This window comes from Accipiter gentilis, chromosome 23, assembly GCF_929443795.1.
Source record: "Accipiter gentilis chromosome 23, bAccGen1.1, whole genome shotgun sequence".
In the NCBI taxonomy this organism is placed as follows: domain Eukaryota; kingdom Metazoa; phylum Chordata; class Aves; order Accipitriformes; family Accipitridae; genus Astur; species Astur gentilis.
The window spans coordinates 16,917,807-16,932,263 of NC_064902.1; the positions used below are offsets into that span (position 1 = coordinate 16,917,807).

Below are 14,457 nucleotides of genomic sequence, written 5' to 3' on the forward strand. Positions count from 1 at the left end.
CAGCGCGTCGGCGTGCCGTATACCTTACCGTACAAAGGGTGCCGCAGCCCAGGTGGGGTGGCATATCCTTCAAAGGGAAACCCATTAGCTTGGCTCTGGCCAGACACAAGTCTCACCTAACCACCACCAAAGCTTCATCAACAACCATCTCCGCTGCCTGGGCAGTCAAGGAGCCCCACACAACTTGAGAAGAGTGCGGGAAGGTGGTTTTTTTTTTTAAGCAAGAAGAAACTAATGCCAATCGCTCTCTAGAAATCCTGTCTTTGTTCCTGAGCCTTTCCGTCTTGCTCTCATCCCAGAGAAGGGTCTGCAAGCTCATCTCAGGCAAGTACTTGAGGTCTCCGGCATCGGGGAGGACAGAGGGTTGGAGATATTTTGGTGCTGTTGCTAAAAGCTGGGGACATCCTGGAGCATCACTTGACTCCAGGAGCTGAGGGCTGGCAAGGAGAAACCCAGTGATGTTGTGTTTCCCAACGGAGAAAGGAGAGCTGACAGCACAACCAGCTTCAGGCACGGAGGGTAAATAAAGGAGCTGTTAAGCAGCTGAAGCTTGGGGACAGGGAGGAAAGAAGAGAGGGAGCCAGCCAGCTGCCATGCTGCTGCGGGAGGCACGGGCTGGGGAGCAATCCGGCGGGGCTGCTCGGCACGGAGCTACACGGAGCTGCCCTGCCGCGGGGCCAGGATGGCGGGAAGCAAATGGGGAGAAAAAGAACATTTCCTGGTGTCGGATTTAGCTGGAAAGGAGCCTGCCTTGAATTGACTTCACATGGTACAAAGCAGCAATGGCTCGAAAACAGATTGAAAAATTTGTTCTACTCGAGGCCAGCGCTTCATGTGATGAAGTTACAAGACGGATGTGTATTATTTTGCAACGGCTGCTTTTACGTGGTGCTCTTGGCACGGCGTCCAGTCCTCCTCTCAGGGGAGGCTCTAACCCCCTCCCCAGTTACATGCCCCCCCCATCCACTGGTGCAGGGGGACAGTGCAAACTGGATCCGCCACCCCACACCAGCCCTCTTCTCTCTACCGACGAAAACAGGCACACAAGGGGAATCTGAAGCGAACGGGGCCCAACGCACCAAGCGGGAGAACCTGGCTCCCGAGTGCTTCTCGCTTGGGATGCAGAAGCGTGCTTCCAGCCCAGGTCCACCTACGTACGGCTCGACGTGAGCCCAATTGACCCGCGAGGTCTCTGGGACGAGGCAGTCTCTTGTTGTATGCAAAACAGTTAGCAAAACACAGCCTCTGCCATTGCTGGAGCCTCCCACAGCCCTTTCATCATAGCAACGGCACCAACAATAAGTTAAACCACGCTGAAAACACTAGTGCCGTGCAAGAGGCTCTGGAGAGAGACGCTAGCATGCCCCCAGCTTTCTGGAGAGAGCCGAGGTCTCCCTGCTGTGAAAAACCAGCAACGACTCCAAACTGGGAAAGCACAAGCAGAGCTAAAAAGCCAGGGAAGAGGGGACTGGGAGCAGCCTGAAGCCAAGGCAAAGTGGGTCCTTGCAAATGGTCCGTAGCTCCAGTAAAGGAGCCGGCCAAGCTGGCCTCTCCCAGCAAACAGCCGGCGTGTGTTGGGGTCTGGGGCAGTGCAGGCAGGACCCGACTCCTCTGGGGTTGTGAGGGCAGCAGACCCCTGCCTGCTGGAAAAACTCCTGGCCACGAGGGTCTTCTCTTCCAGCCACGGCTGCCGGCTCGGCTGGGTGGGCACGCAGGACCTAATGCAGCAAACACCACCAAAGCAAAGCCTGCTCTGGCAGGGCACCGCGGATATTCTGAGAAAGGGCAGAGCAAGAGCTCAAGCCCTCCTGGCAAGGGCGAGAATGAAGGCAGAGTTTAAAAGCATCGCAGAAATGTTAAAATTCCTCTCGGACAAAGGAGGAACTCGACAAACAGCCCTTATCACACCACCCCCCACCCTCCCGCCCTGCGCTGCTTATCTCTGCTTCTCACTTGTTTCTTCTGGGATGGGAATAAATGGGCTGTATCAGGGAGCAGCTCCGTCTCCAGACAATGCGAGGAGCAGGAATGCCACGGCCCGCGCCGGGCCACGCGATGCCTCTGCTGTGCTCCGTAATAAAGGATTTGCATGCATTTGTGCACACATTAACATGCAAGCTTTGAAATCCCTCAAAAAGCAATTGTCTGCTCAGCTCGGATGGGGTGGGTAAACACAAAGGGGCAATTCCCTTCCTGCTTGGCTCAAGACGTATATGGCAACCGGATTATTTTTTTCCAGCATCGTGCCATCATTCTGATCGCAATGAGGCTTTGGGGTCAGTCGCCAGACAGTAAATCACAAAACTTCTCGGAAACAGGAGAGGCTGAGGATTTGGGGCAGCTCATGTGACCTCTGAGTCTCTTAACAAGGGCTTCTTAATATCCCTGCCTGTTATCTCCTCCCCTCATTTGAGAGCTAATGAGGCATCTTCCCACCCTGCTACACAGACCCTTTTCTCCAGACCCCACAGGAAGGGCAAACATTTATCTGAACTGAAAAATTAACATAGTCCTTCACTGCCATAGGGAGAGCCCAGCAGCTCTTCTCCAGTACAGGCATTGCTCTCCCTTTTCATGGATGGGGAAGCTGAGGCACGGGAGCACCCACAGGCAGCACCAGCCGTGGCTTCCCCATCCACTGCCTGAAGAGCAGCTTCATCGCAGGAGCCCCAAGCTTTTGTGCTCAAAACAGACAGTTGGAGCTGAAGTTCTGCCTCCTTCTCCAACTTCTCTAACACCGTATTTTGAACCAAATGCTCCCAGTAGCCCCAGCCAGCTGCTGCCCATGGCCCCAGGTCCCGTGGACCTCAGTGACAAAGTGGCATCTCTCTGGACAAAACATTTCTGTGACTTCACAGCTCTTCCAGTCACTTCAGCTGGAAAAAACCCCTATCAGTGGGAATGAATTGCAAAGACTTCATGCTACCTGGGTTGAAAAGGAAGCTTAGTGAAAGCTTTTATCTGCCCAACTGGAGTGCAAGAGGCTAAAGGAGGTGAATTAGACACAGCATTTACAACAGCAGCAATTCAAAGTCTGAGGACAAGGTGCCTTTGGTGGCCTGCAAGGACAGCCGAGAGAGGGCAATGCTCACTTGACCCAAGATGCTCTAGGAACAGTTGGCTTAAAAGATCAACGTCAAGTGGTAGCGACAGAGCAAGCAGCACAGCACTGCCAGGAAACCAAGGAAGAGAGAAATAATCCGGCAACCAAACTACTCCTATAGATGCAGCTCCCCAGATCTCAGTGGCCATAGGGGAGCACGTGTAGCCGCACATCTCCGGAAAGGTCTGCAGTAGGTAGGGAAACACTGAGACGATGGAAGAGTTGCAAGTCAGACTCTTCTCCATCTTCACCATTCAACTTCTCTTCTCTACCTGTTTGGATTTACTCGAGGCAGGTCAGATTTTCAGTGTTGCTTTATTTTTAATCCCCTCTGACCTCTGCAGTGCCAACAGCAGCAATTGCGAAGGTATCCAGGGTAGCATTGAAGCTTTTATTACAAACTCCATTTCCACTCCTGGAAAAATCCTCCTCTCTGGCTGAAGTTGTCCATGCACAGTCTCAGGCTGGAGACCAATTTTATTTTTAAGACTCTGTAAAAATCCTTTACTATTGCGAAAGTTATTCTTGCTTAATTAAGAAAAAGAAGAAGAAAAAAAAAGAACTATCCCTAGTATTGCCAGCTGCAGCCAAATACGAGCAAAAGCAGTCTCCAAGGATGTTCCAGTTGGTCTGCCTCCACGGTGAATCAGGACCACCAATTCAAGAAGCGGGTGGAACATCTGCCCGTGGGTCCCCACCGCCCTGTCCCCAAACCACTGCTTCCCTGCGGCACAGCCCAGGGCAGCCTCCAGGCTGCTTCCAATTTTGCTGTCTGTGGCCTTAGGCACCACGTGGGAGACAACAACCGTCAGTGCACAAGGCTCTGTGCTCCTCCCAGATGAGACCAAGAAATCAGGGCAAAACATGACACAACGTACAAACCCCCAAATCCCTCATCTGAGCTGCCTTGGTGCCCTTAGGCGAACAAGGAACCAGGACCACAGCCCAAAACTGTGGCCAGACCTCTCAGCACCACTGCAGGATGAATTAAAACACGACCAACCTTTCCAACCTGTGGCTAAATCACACCAGGGGAGCTGGGGTGCGTCACAGGTCATTTTGGGGAGCCCAGATGCACCCCAGGTCTCTGCAGTAAACACAGGTCCCCTCTTGAGCTCCAGTTTCTCCTCGTGAGCTGGGTAAGAGCCCCAGGGTGCTTAAACATCGACCTGACCTGAACCACATTGCCAGGCTGCTCCCGTGAGCTTGCAACCCCTGACACAAACCATGAAGATTCTGATGCATAAAGATGAGATGTTTAAATTAAGGGATATTAATAACTCGGCAGATCTCAGAACTCCTCTCTATTTGGAGCTCTCAAGCTGTTTTGCAGAAGACGCAATATTTTTTTTCATAATAGAGGGTAGACAGAGGTGCGCAAAGTGCTGTACCCGTGCGAGCTTCAGATCAAGCAAGGGGGAGAGAGAGAAGAGGGAAAATACGGTGTCATGAGCCCCAGCCTGTTGCCCAGCCATGCTACCAGGAGGGAAGGTGTCCAACAGGCTGCTCTGTCACATCCAAGATGATGGAGGCAGCCTGCCAGCTCACAGGCTTACCACTCATCTCAACATGTTTATGTTACGGCTTTTTTTCCCTCCCCTTAAAGGTCCAGCTCTTAGCACACAGAAATAATAACAACCACATATTTTTCCCCGGTCGTGAAGAAGAAATGCAAACCACCAGTTTCCAAGTTGAAGAGAAGAACAGGCTCGATAACAGCGAAACCAACCTCCAAGCTGGTGGGCAAACAATGCTGAAGCCAATCTCAGGATTTTGGAAGGCAGAGGGAGCCACGGGACGGGCAGACCCAGGAGCTGTGGATACCCGAGAGGGGTTTGGTGTCCCCCGTGGCAGGACAAGCCCGACCCCGGGGTCGCTGGCCGGCAGGGATGGAGCAGGGGAGGCAGCGGAGGGAGCAGGCGGCAGCAGGACCCTCGCCAAAATCTCCCTCTGGGCTGAGTTCAGCAGCAGTGCCCACCCGAGAGCCAACGCACGGCTGTGCTGCAAAGCCCCTGTCCCACCCCACGGGCTATCTTGTCAGACTTTTAATTATACCGTTCGGCGGCTTTTCAGCCTAACAAGATGCCGAGCTGTATTGCAGGGGGTTTCTTGCTGCTGCTTAACTGAAGGAAGAAAATTGCCTCCAAGCCTGGGGTTCTAGCAAGTTTTAGGCTCTCCCTCTGGACCCAAAGCCAGGTCTCCACAAAGAAGCCTGGCTCTGTTCAGCATGTGGGTCCTCACCATCTTCTCAAGTTTGCATAATCCTGCTCTCTTCACAGGCAGTATTTCTCTTCCTGCCCGTCTTTTTCCCTCACCTTGTTCCAAGCTTGCAGCCCATCTCTCCAGCACCGGTCTCGGACAGAGAGGCTAAGCGGAGTGGGTTCCCGGCGATCTGTCCCGGGGCTCTAAGCGCTATTTTAAGGGACTTCACCAGTCTGCATTTGCAGCATGACAAGCAGAAACCACGGGAAGCAGTAAACATGCTGCAATTTGAGCATCTCCCAGGCCGTACGTCCTAAAGGAAAAAACCTGGCTGATAGGCAAAATGCTCAGAAGCAGGATGAGCTAGGCTGAAAATTGTAATTATTTCTAAAGTTAAGGCTTAGACGGCGTCCCCTGACACAGGCAATACTGACCTGCTTGTGAAAGCAATCACTACCAGCCTGACCTCTGTATGTGCCGGCTAAGCCCGAGCAAGTCTGCCAACAGCAAGTGCACAAGGCTGGGTCATTTTGTTAAGCTGAATCTGGCTGGTGGAAAACACGCAACGGGAGAAGATTAAAATACGAAGCAAAATCTAATCTTGTTAGCTGCATATAGTTTTACTTCACAAATCTTTATTGCAGGCTCAAGCCGTCAGCCTTGCAAATACAACGCAGTGATGTGAGACACGTAAGTGCTCCCACAGTAGGTGAAATACTCACAGAATAAAAATAAGTCAGATAAGTTACAAGATAAGAGAGCTAAAACTGAAAGGATGACACTGCATCTGGTGCGAATAATTATTTTGGCATTATTCTGCCCAGCGCTAATCCTCAACGGCTCAAAAAGATTCAATCAGTGTTTAGCACCGCCGAGGAATCATGACTACAAAACAAAAAGTAACTGGATTAAAATCTTTCTATGGTCACAGGTCACGTCTGTGCCACATCTGCTTAAAATGTTCCTTCAAGGAACAAGAGAAAAAGGAAATTTGACTTGAAAACATTGCACTGAAAAACATAACCCCCAGGTTGCAGTTCTAGGTTGGTTTATAGTTAGGTATTCTGGCACGAAAAAGAAGGACGTAGAAAGATTATTACTTTAAAACTCTCCGTCCTCAGGAAGGCAAAACCACCACAGTAAACAGCTGAACAGTAATGTCCTCATCCACAACACCAGCCTGCACGCAGCCTGCTCAGAAAATGCCCAGAGAACCCAGGCTTCCAGAAGCTGCCTTTACCAGAGCAATAAAATTAACACTGAGAGATGAGGATTTTTTAATAGTTATCCCTATTAGAGCCAGCTGAGCTTTTCTGATTATTTTTAAAATGAAAAATCCATTACGGTGGCATCAGTGTTTCTCCCCGACTGCCTGCAGCTGCAGAAATGCAATTTAACAATTAACCTTTTACATCCATAAACAAGGAGAACAGCAAAGGCTGGGGAAAAAAGCGCAGCCCCCTCGCAGATCACCACCAACGGCAAACACTGAGCAAACTTCGCACGCAGCTACGTGCAGCCACGGAATGCTGCTTATTCCTCCTCCTCCTCCCCCTCTCTTCCACTTCCTACCCCTCCTAAAAAATCCGCGACGACTTCGAAGTTGCCGGCAAAAGGCAGTTTCTTACCTGTTCCCACCGCCGGCGACAGCGCAGGAGGAAAAAATCCAGCGGGTCGCTCCGCCGTCCTAGTGGCCCCAGTTGCCTCCCAGGACCAGCCCGAGCACCGCAGTGCCATAAACCATCCCGCGCTCCCCCGGCGCAGCCCACCGCCCCGACACACGCAGGCTCTCGTCGGAGCCTTTCAGACGAGCCGCGCACCGACCGCGGCGCGTCTCCGAAGGGAACCTGCCGGGGAAAAACGTGCCACTCCTGCCCCGCGTCTTAAGCTTTTTGCTTAAATTGCCTCGCTCTGAAATCCAGCTCCGGATGGTGCCCCTCTCTCTGCTCCCGATCCAAACGAATCCGGCAGTTCCCCCCCTCCAGCCTGCCTTTCACTAAACGACCCTTCGAGGTGGCAAGAGGATGTCCAATTTGCTCTCCGAGCGCAAGGCATTAACGAGGAGAGACGCAGCCCGTGGAGAATAATTGCCGGCGCGGGAGCGACGCGGGGCTCTGCTGTTGCATTGCTCTCCTCTCCTGCATGCTAATGAGCAATGATGTCAGCAAGCCAAAGTCACCGCATCCGGACCGCGCGCCGCGGCCCGGCCACCCTCGCCATTTATTTACATGGAAATCAGCCCGCTCTTAGCATCAATAAATCCTGCGGGCTGCTTAGGGAAAGGGAGAGGGGGGGAAAAAAAATAACAATCCTTCTCGCTGGCTCGCATGTGCGCGGTTCAAAGAGTTGGCTCCGCACCAGCAGCCCAAATTGAATGGCGTGAAGACGCTAATTATCCTTCCTCAACTATCATCTTATTTGATGCTGACCGGATCTCAACTTGCTGCCAAACTTAAGGCACCGCTTCTTAGGTACGCAGGCTATTAAAGCAATGATCCGCTGGCTCGGAGCAACATATCGTTTTTCTCCTGGCTTTCAATGCCCTCTTAATTATTTTCTGCAGTCATTTGCTATGATTCCCCACTGGTTTTTAGACGCAGCATGTTTGTGCACCAGCAGGGCTAAATATTCTAGGAAATACAAGTTATTAGAGTGGTGTTTTGGTTACCGCATATTTTAATACATTTTCTTTCATACGGCCCCAAGAGAGCCACAGTTGACACCTTTTATGTGTATCTCAGGTGAGAACTGCCAGCCCCAGGAATACGCAACCCCAACGGGGATGCCGAAGACTCCTTCCCCTGTGTTCCCCTCCCCTCAGAAAAGAAAAGAAAACGCAGAGAAGGAGCTACGCTGCCAAATCTCTTCTGCTGCTCTTAAGCCCTGTTGCTTGGGAATTAAGTGGTCACAAATGAATCTCTGCTTCAAGTCAACTGGAGGAGAGCGTTTTGCACTTGCAAAAAGAGAGTGAAATTCAAAAACCTAGTTTCTGTGGGCTCAGAAAAACACAGAAAGCAAATAAAACTCGCCCAACACGTAGCATTTTTTAGCACGCTCCGGACTTTTGGGGCCTGGCTCCAGATTTCAGAGCCCTTGATTTTGGCAATATTAGCTATATTTACAGAACACAGAAGGATGCGGAAACTACAGCTGCGAGTTTTTCTGCAGTCTCAAATGACTTAAATTATTATTATTAAGGCTCATAAATTAGGTTTCATTATATGGAAGTACACTCAAAATCTCAAGGGCGAGATCTTCAAGCTGGCACAAACCAGCCCAGCTCCCCCTCGGAGCCGCCCCAACTTACCCCGACCAAGCGGGATGGACTGAAAAAGTGCAGAGACCTCGTCTGGCTCAGACAACTTCAGACAAAAGGAAGAAATTCAGGGCCGTTGATGAAATATTTGAGCATCTACAATTTTGTGAGGATTTTTAATTATTTTTTTTCCCCTTTTTTTTTTTTTTTTTTTTTTTTTTAATTAAGTCTGCAGCTGTAAGTCCAAGAGTTGAGCACTGATCCTGTTACCGCATCCAGACAGGTCAGACCTTCCTTTCATGGCAGAAGGAGCAGCATCACCTCCACTTCTGCTGGGGATGGCCGCAGCACCGAGGAGGGTCCCCTCCAACTCCTCCAACTCCACAGAGCAACAGAACTCGTAGGAAAAAACTCTCCTGACCCTTCAGCTTCCTAAACTGGCACATATTGCCCCTTCCAGCTTGCATCGGCGTTGCGGTCACGCATTCAGCTCGCCTCTCTACGGTTAATGTGCCACAGCCCCAAGATGATGTATTTTTCCTCTGAAATTCAGAACATGTTAATTACAATACAAAGGAAATGAGACAAAACTGAATTTTTGCAAAAGCAAATAAAGAAGCCTGCTTATAAAATTATAATGTTGGGCAGAAACGCTGTAGAGCAGAAATTACCCTGTTTCCTGTAACAATCTTCCCTGGAAATGTATTGGTAAAAGCAGGCAGCAGTGACTAGGGTCTACTACTGGCACGAAGAATATGCACTGCTCCGTACAGCAGGTCCTGTAGGTGCTAATTTTCAACAAACACATGAGTAAAATGCCTGACTTTATCTGCATTAACTTTCAAGGAGCAAAGGCCCTTTAGCTATAAACACTTGGGAGCAAAGTGTCTATTAGTGCCCCAAGTGCCACTTGAGCAGGACCGCCAGCCAGCCCCGTGCTCGGGGGAAAGGTTGGCAGGGCACGAGCCCGATTGTCCAACCCCGCTTCTTGTACGACGTGTTCTGTCGTACAACTCCATCCACACCAGCTTCAGCCACCCAGGAGCAGCCAGGGCGGACGGTGCTCTCATCCCCACGCGCCGTTAAGCACCCTACAGCACAAGCGAGTTCTGCTTGGCTGTCTTGGCCAACTGGATCGTCCCCAAGGAAGGGGATCACACCAGAAATTGCAAACTTTTAAGTTGATCCGCAAAGATAAAATGGGAGTGAGAATCATGAGCTGATGTGAAAGAGCAGTAGGACCAACGCTTGTAACGTCTCAGCTGAACGGCTAACTACGAGCAGATGAGCTTTGTGTCTCCAAACAGCACGTATAATCGTCATTGCTCCTGGCAGACTTCTTGTTCCAATACTTGCAAACCTAAATATCCACAAAATCCAATCACCAGGCTCTTCTTAGACAAGAAATCAGATTAGAAGCTGCCACATTTGGACACACAACTGTCTCAGAAAAGTGGAAATGAGCCTTCCTGCTTTGAAAGCTGCCGGTTCATTGGCAATTGCTCCATATTAGCATTACCTGCTGCAAGGCTTGTGAAAAGGTCATGTGTTGGAGTAACTCCAGAAGGCACACAAGATTTCTTGACAGATTCTGCACGTTGCACAGGTGTAATGGGTGTTTCATTAAGCAGCAAGGAGAACACCGAGCTGGTGGAGCACATTATCAAAGGTCACGTGAAGGACTTGCAACATTACGAGGATGGATGCTGACAACTGCCAGCAACGAAGAAAACAACCAGAAGTAAAACCTTAGCTACTGAAATAAAGAAAGATCGAGAGCAGGAAGCCCCCACTTAGGTGCAGAGGTGTGAGATGGACAGCTATGGCTGCAAATGTAGCCACATCTTTCTGCCCTTTGCTGCTAGTTTTAAAGAGAAAGACCCAAATTCAGTCAACTTTAAACTTTCTGCCATCTGTACAAACTCATCCCTATGGCTAATTTAACAATCACTGTAAGAGCCCATGTTTCATAAATGCTGTATTTTATCACCTTGGTGTATCGATCGGCCGTCAATCAATAGGGTTCCACGTGACACTGTCGACTCTCCCGATGACGACGAGCTACATGGCACGGCCACATGCAGCGACAGCAGACCGGCGTCCTCAAGGTCGCCGGGCTACTAACCTGATGAATGTCAGATCAAGTTGCCTTTCTGAATTATTTAGAGAGCATCCTCTGCTGCAGCGCGCCAGGGCGGTGCACTGCACTGCTACCTCGGGATGTGACAGAGGCTCCAGCCTCTGCCACCCCGAAACGCTGCCCGTGGGGATGAAGGCTGTCCCCTGCACCGCACGCACCGCCAGCCTGGCCAGGATCGGTGGGACGGCAGGAACCCCCATCACCGAGCCCCACCTGGCTCACAGCAGCAGACACAATAACAGATTACTTTCCCATCGCTCCTCCGACCCACAGAAATGCAGAACTGGATACTCACGGTGGTTCCCCCCCCCGCCCCTCACCGTTCCCACGCTCACCCCTGTAATTTGCAGAGAAATCCCTGCTCTCCGAGCCACCACTCCCAGCCGGGTGCCAGGACGAGCTGTGCTCAGGTCGGGGACAGCCGGAGCCCGAGCGGGGCAGGGACACTGCCAGGGCCACTCTCCCATGGCCACGGGGCAGCGATAAGCAGCAGACCGAGAGGCTGGAGAGGGCACGGCTTTACAAACACCCGAGGGGAAGGCGAGGTGATCGCAAAAAGCTGTTAGCGATGAACAGGGAAGGGAGAAGACCCTACGTGGCAGGGTCTGGCCCCACTCCTCCCAGCCAAATGCCTGGCTTTCCAGGAGGCACACAGGGATGTGCCTAAGGTAGAGGGAAAGCTCCTTGGAGAACCCGAGCCACGAAATACAGGTCAAGACTTTAAATTAGGTTAAGCTCTCTTTTTCCTTCTTTTTTTCTTTATTCTTTCTCAGCAAAGCAGCAGAGCCACCCCTCCCCATACCTCTCAATGCCAGAAGCAGGGATGTCTTATCTCAAAGAAAAACGGGATGGAGGGAGGTGCAGAGAGACCAACATCAGACGCAGATCATTAATCCCCAAAACTTGGCCTCCTCCACTCTTCCTCAGGGCTGCCATTTGTACCTCCACGCGGCTGCTGCCCAAGACCGCGCGAGACAGACCCGCTCCTCCCGCTGCCACCGCTGCTGCGTTCCGCTCATTTTCGGCAGAGCCACGGGTGAGGATCCGCGCTGCCTGTCTGCGAGGAGGAATTTCGTTTTTTCAAACACCATCGAGCCCAGCAGCAGCTGACACAGAAGGGGAGGTACAGCCCATACGCACTGCGGCTGATTTGAGAGACAATTTTCTCTATTTCCTACCAATTCACCCAGCGAGACAGGCCTGACCCTCACCGGCATCCTCCGGCACACGGCCAGAGCCGGGCGGCGAGGCCGCGGCCGTGAGCACACCCCGTGCCATCCGTGGGCTCCGGCAGCACCGAACTACGCAAAATGCAGGGGCGATGCCGCGGGAGGACCCGGACCCCACGGCAAGGCGCTCCAGAAGGACCCTCACCCACCCACTGTCCCCACCACGCACCCCCAGCTCATGCCGCAGACGGCATTTCAATCGATCACTGTATCTCTTTCTCTTTTTTTTTTAATCACCTTAATGCAAGAAGCTTTGGGGAGCTTAACAACAATAAGGCTTTTCATAGCCTCTGGCTTTAACTCGGCACTACGATGTTTCTTACTTTTGTACGTCGAAAACAAATTTGTAACTGAATGTGAACAACAATCTGGGTGCTCACATCGGTTTTTTCCCCCTTTGCTAGCCTGATAGTATTCTCATCTGAAGACTTTTTAATACTGTCCCTTAATGTTATCTACAAAAGCCTCATTAAAGCACTGTATTGTAATTTAAGCTAAATAAACTCAACGCAGTTATTTTTTTAATGACATATTTTTCCTGGGGCCTTTCCACAAACAATAAAGTGTTCACTGAAACTATGTTACGAAGGAAACACATAAATCTTCAGCTTATCTGGTGGTATGTTTTCCAAAGATCTAAACCTTTGATCAGCAACAAATTAATTTTCCATTTACACAAAATAGAAGATGTATTTCCAGGATAACCAACTAACCCTGCAAGTCTGCATTAACATGTGCCTTGGCAGCAGCTCAGGACTCCCTCGCTGCCGCTCTTCTCACTGCCTGACGCTGTCAGGGTCGCTGTCACATTAGATTATTTTTATTTTATTTTTTGGCTTCAAACCTGTCTAATAGGGTGTTTCGGGTCAGTGGTTATGCCCTGAGGATTTCTTGCTTTTGCTCACCGAGCTCACCGAGCTCTCCCCTGCACCAGCCACGCACCACCTGGTCGTGTCCCCCCCCCAAAAAAAGCTGTGCATCCTCCAGGATGGGGGCACGGTGCTCAACCGTCTCCATGCTCTGAGACAAGTCTCGAGCCAGCCCGGAGTCCTGAGCAAGCGACACAAGTCTGGTTTTTACCTCCCTAAACCAGACTGTGCGCATCTTCTCTGGCTGCCAGCAGGATTTTGGTGTTTCCCTCGCCCCGGCCAGGCTCCGCGCGAGCCCCTGCTCCACGCCAGGCGCCGCAGGCAGCTGCCGGGGCTGCGCAAACATCCAAACTCCTCAGAAACCACCGACGGTTTAAGGTGGCCACGCTTCTGCTCCCACCCAGGAGAGACACGGCTGCCAGCTCTTTGCCAGCTAGAAGGGAAGAGATTTGCTGCTTGCTCCCAAACTGTGTTAAATGCACAGGGAGGTGGTAAATCCAGCACGTTTTTGGATCCACCCGATGCTCCCGTAATATGTCTGGGAGGAAATCATGCATGTTGGGTCATGAACAGAAGCGGGCTTTCGTGATGTCTTCAAGTCTTAAATTTCCCAGTGTATTTGCAAGCCTAGGGAGATCAGCCGTGGTCAGGAATGCAACTGGCTCCTTACCTCCTGACTGCTCGGTGGGAAGAAAGGTGCCAAAACAGGTTATTATTTCATACCTGAGAGCATGAAGTAGACCTGGACGATATAAAACCAGCTAGTGCGAGCAGATGGACTGGCACGTGTTGCTTCAGTCCACCCCAAACTCCAGCCACTACAAGACTTCCACAATCCAGCTAAGCTTGATTTTAAATGAAAAAAAACCACCAACCAACAAAACAAACAGCACACCAATAAAATTATAAAAAGTGGCGTCTCGATTTAAGCCTGGGTGGTTTCCCGGCCCCAGCCCTCTTAGGACCACGGCCCCATGCCTTGCCTGGAGTGCACAGAGCGGGTCAACATGTTTTGGGCTACGGCGAGGTTTGCAGCCTGGCTGTCCCACTGGCTGAAGCTGGATGGAGCTCCAATGTCCCCGAGACAGCCTGGCACTGCACGCAAATGACAGGAGATGTTTGCTATTCTTCCCTTTGTTTTAATTAGTAATAACAATTTGTTATCGTGGCTTGACATTTGTTCATACTTAGGAATAAATTGCTTCCTTGAATGATATGCTGAGATTACAATGGGCTTTCTGTGTTTGTGTTGGTTTTAGTAGCTCATAACAAACCATGAAATTCATTACTCTTGCCACAAGCACCCATGAGATGTGCCAACCAGGGTGTGATTTATACACAGCTCAACTCATGGAAATTAAAAGGTTTTAATGTTGCCTGCAAGAAGTCAAGGGTTTGAAATTTTGTACAGCTGAATTACAAAAAAAAAAATCCCGGACGCCAGCTACTGCATTGTTTTATCTGCCTAAGGAAGATGAACATTAAAGTCAGGGTAAAAATAATTCACTAAATATTAATTAATTTAAGTGTATAATTTGAACAGCCTTTTTAGCGATAAGCCTTCTGGCCTGCAAGTTACTTCATTCTCATCTTTAACTGCTTGGAAGCTACATAAAGGAAGATATTTAACAACAAAACTTCTCTGCTACGATATAATT

At 50.5% G+C, this 14,457-nt stretch overlaps 1 protein-coding gene across 3 annotated transcripts in view; it reads right to left on the reverse strand.

The window, feature by feature from the left end:
- The window catches only part of PRICKLE2 (prickle planar cell polarity protein 2), a 108,704-nt gene that overhangs the window by 35,814 nt on the left and 58,433 nt on the right, over nucleotides 1-14,457 (reverse strand). Inside the window, exon 1 of one of the 3 annotated variants that reach the window (XM_049826759.1) lies at nucleotides 6,934-7,432. The exons of the other annotated variants lie outside the window; for them this stretch is intronic. The gene's annotated coding sequence lies outside the window, so the exon portion shown is untranslated. Of the gene's footprint in view, nucleotides 1-6,933; nucleotides 7,433-14,457 lie in introns of those variants that run through there. 3 annotated transcript variants of the gene reach the window in all.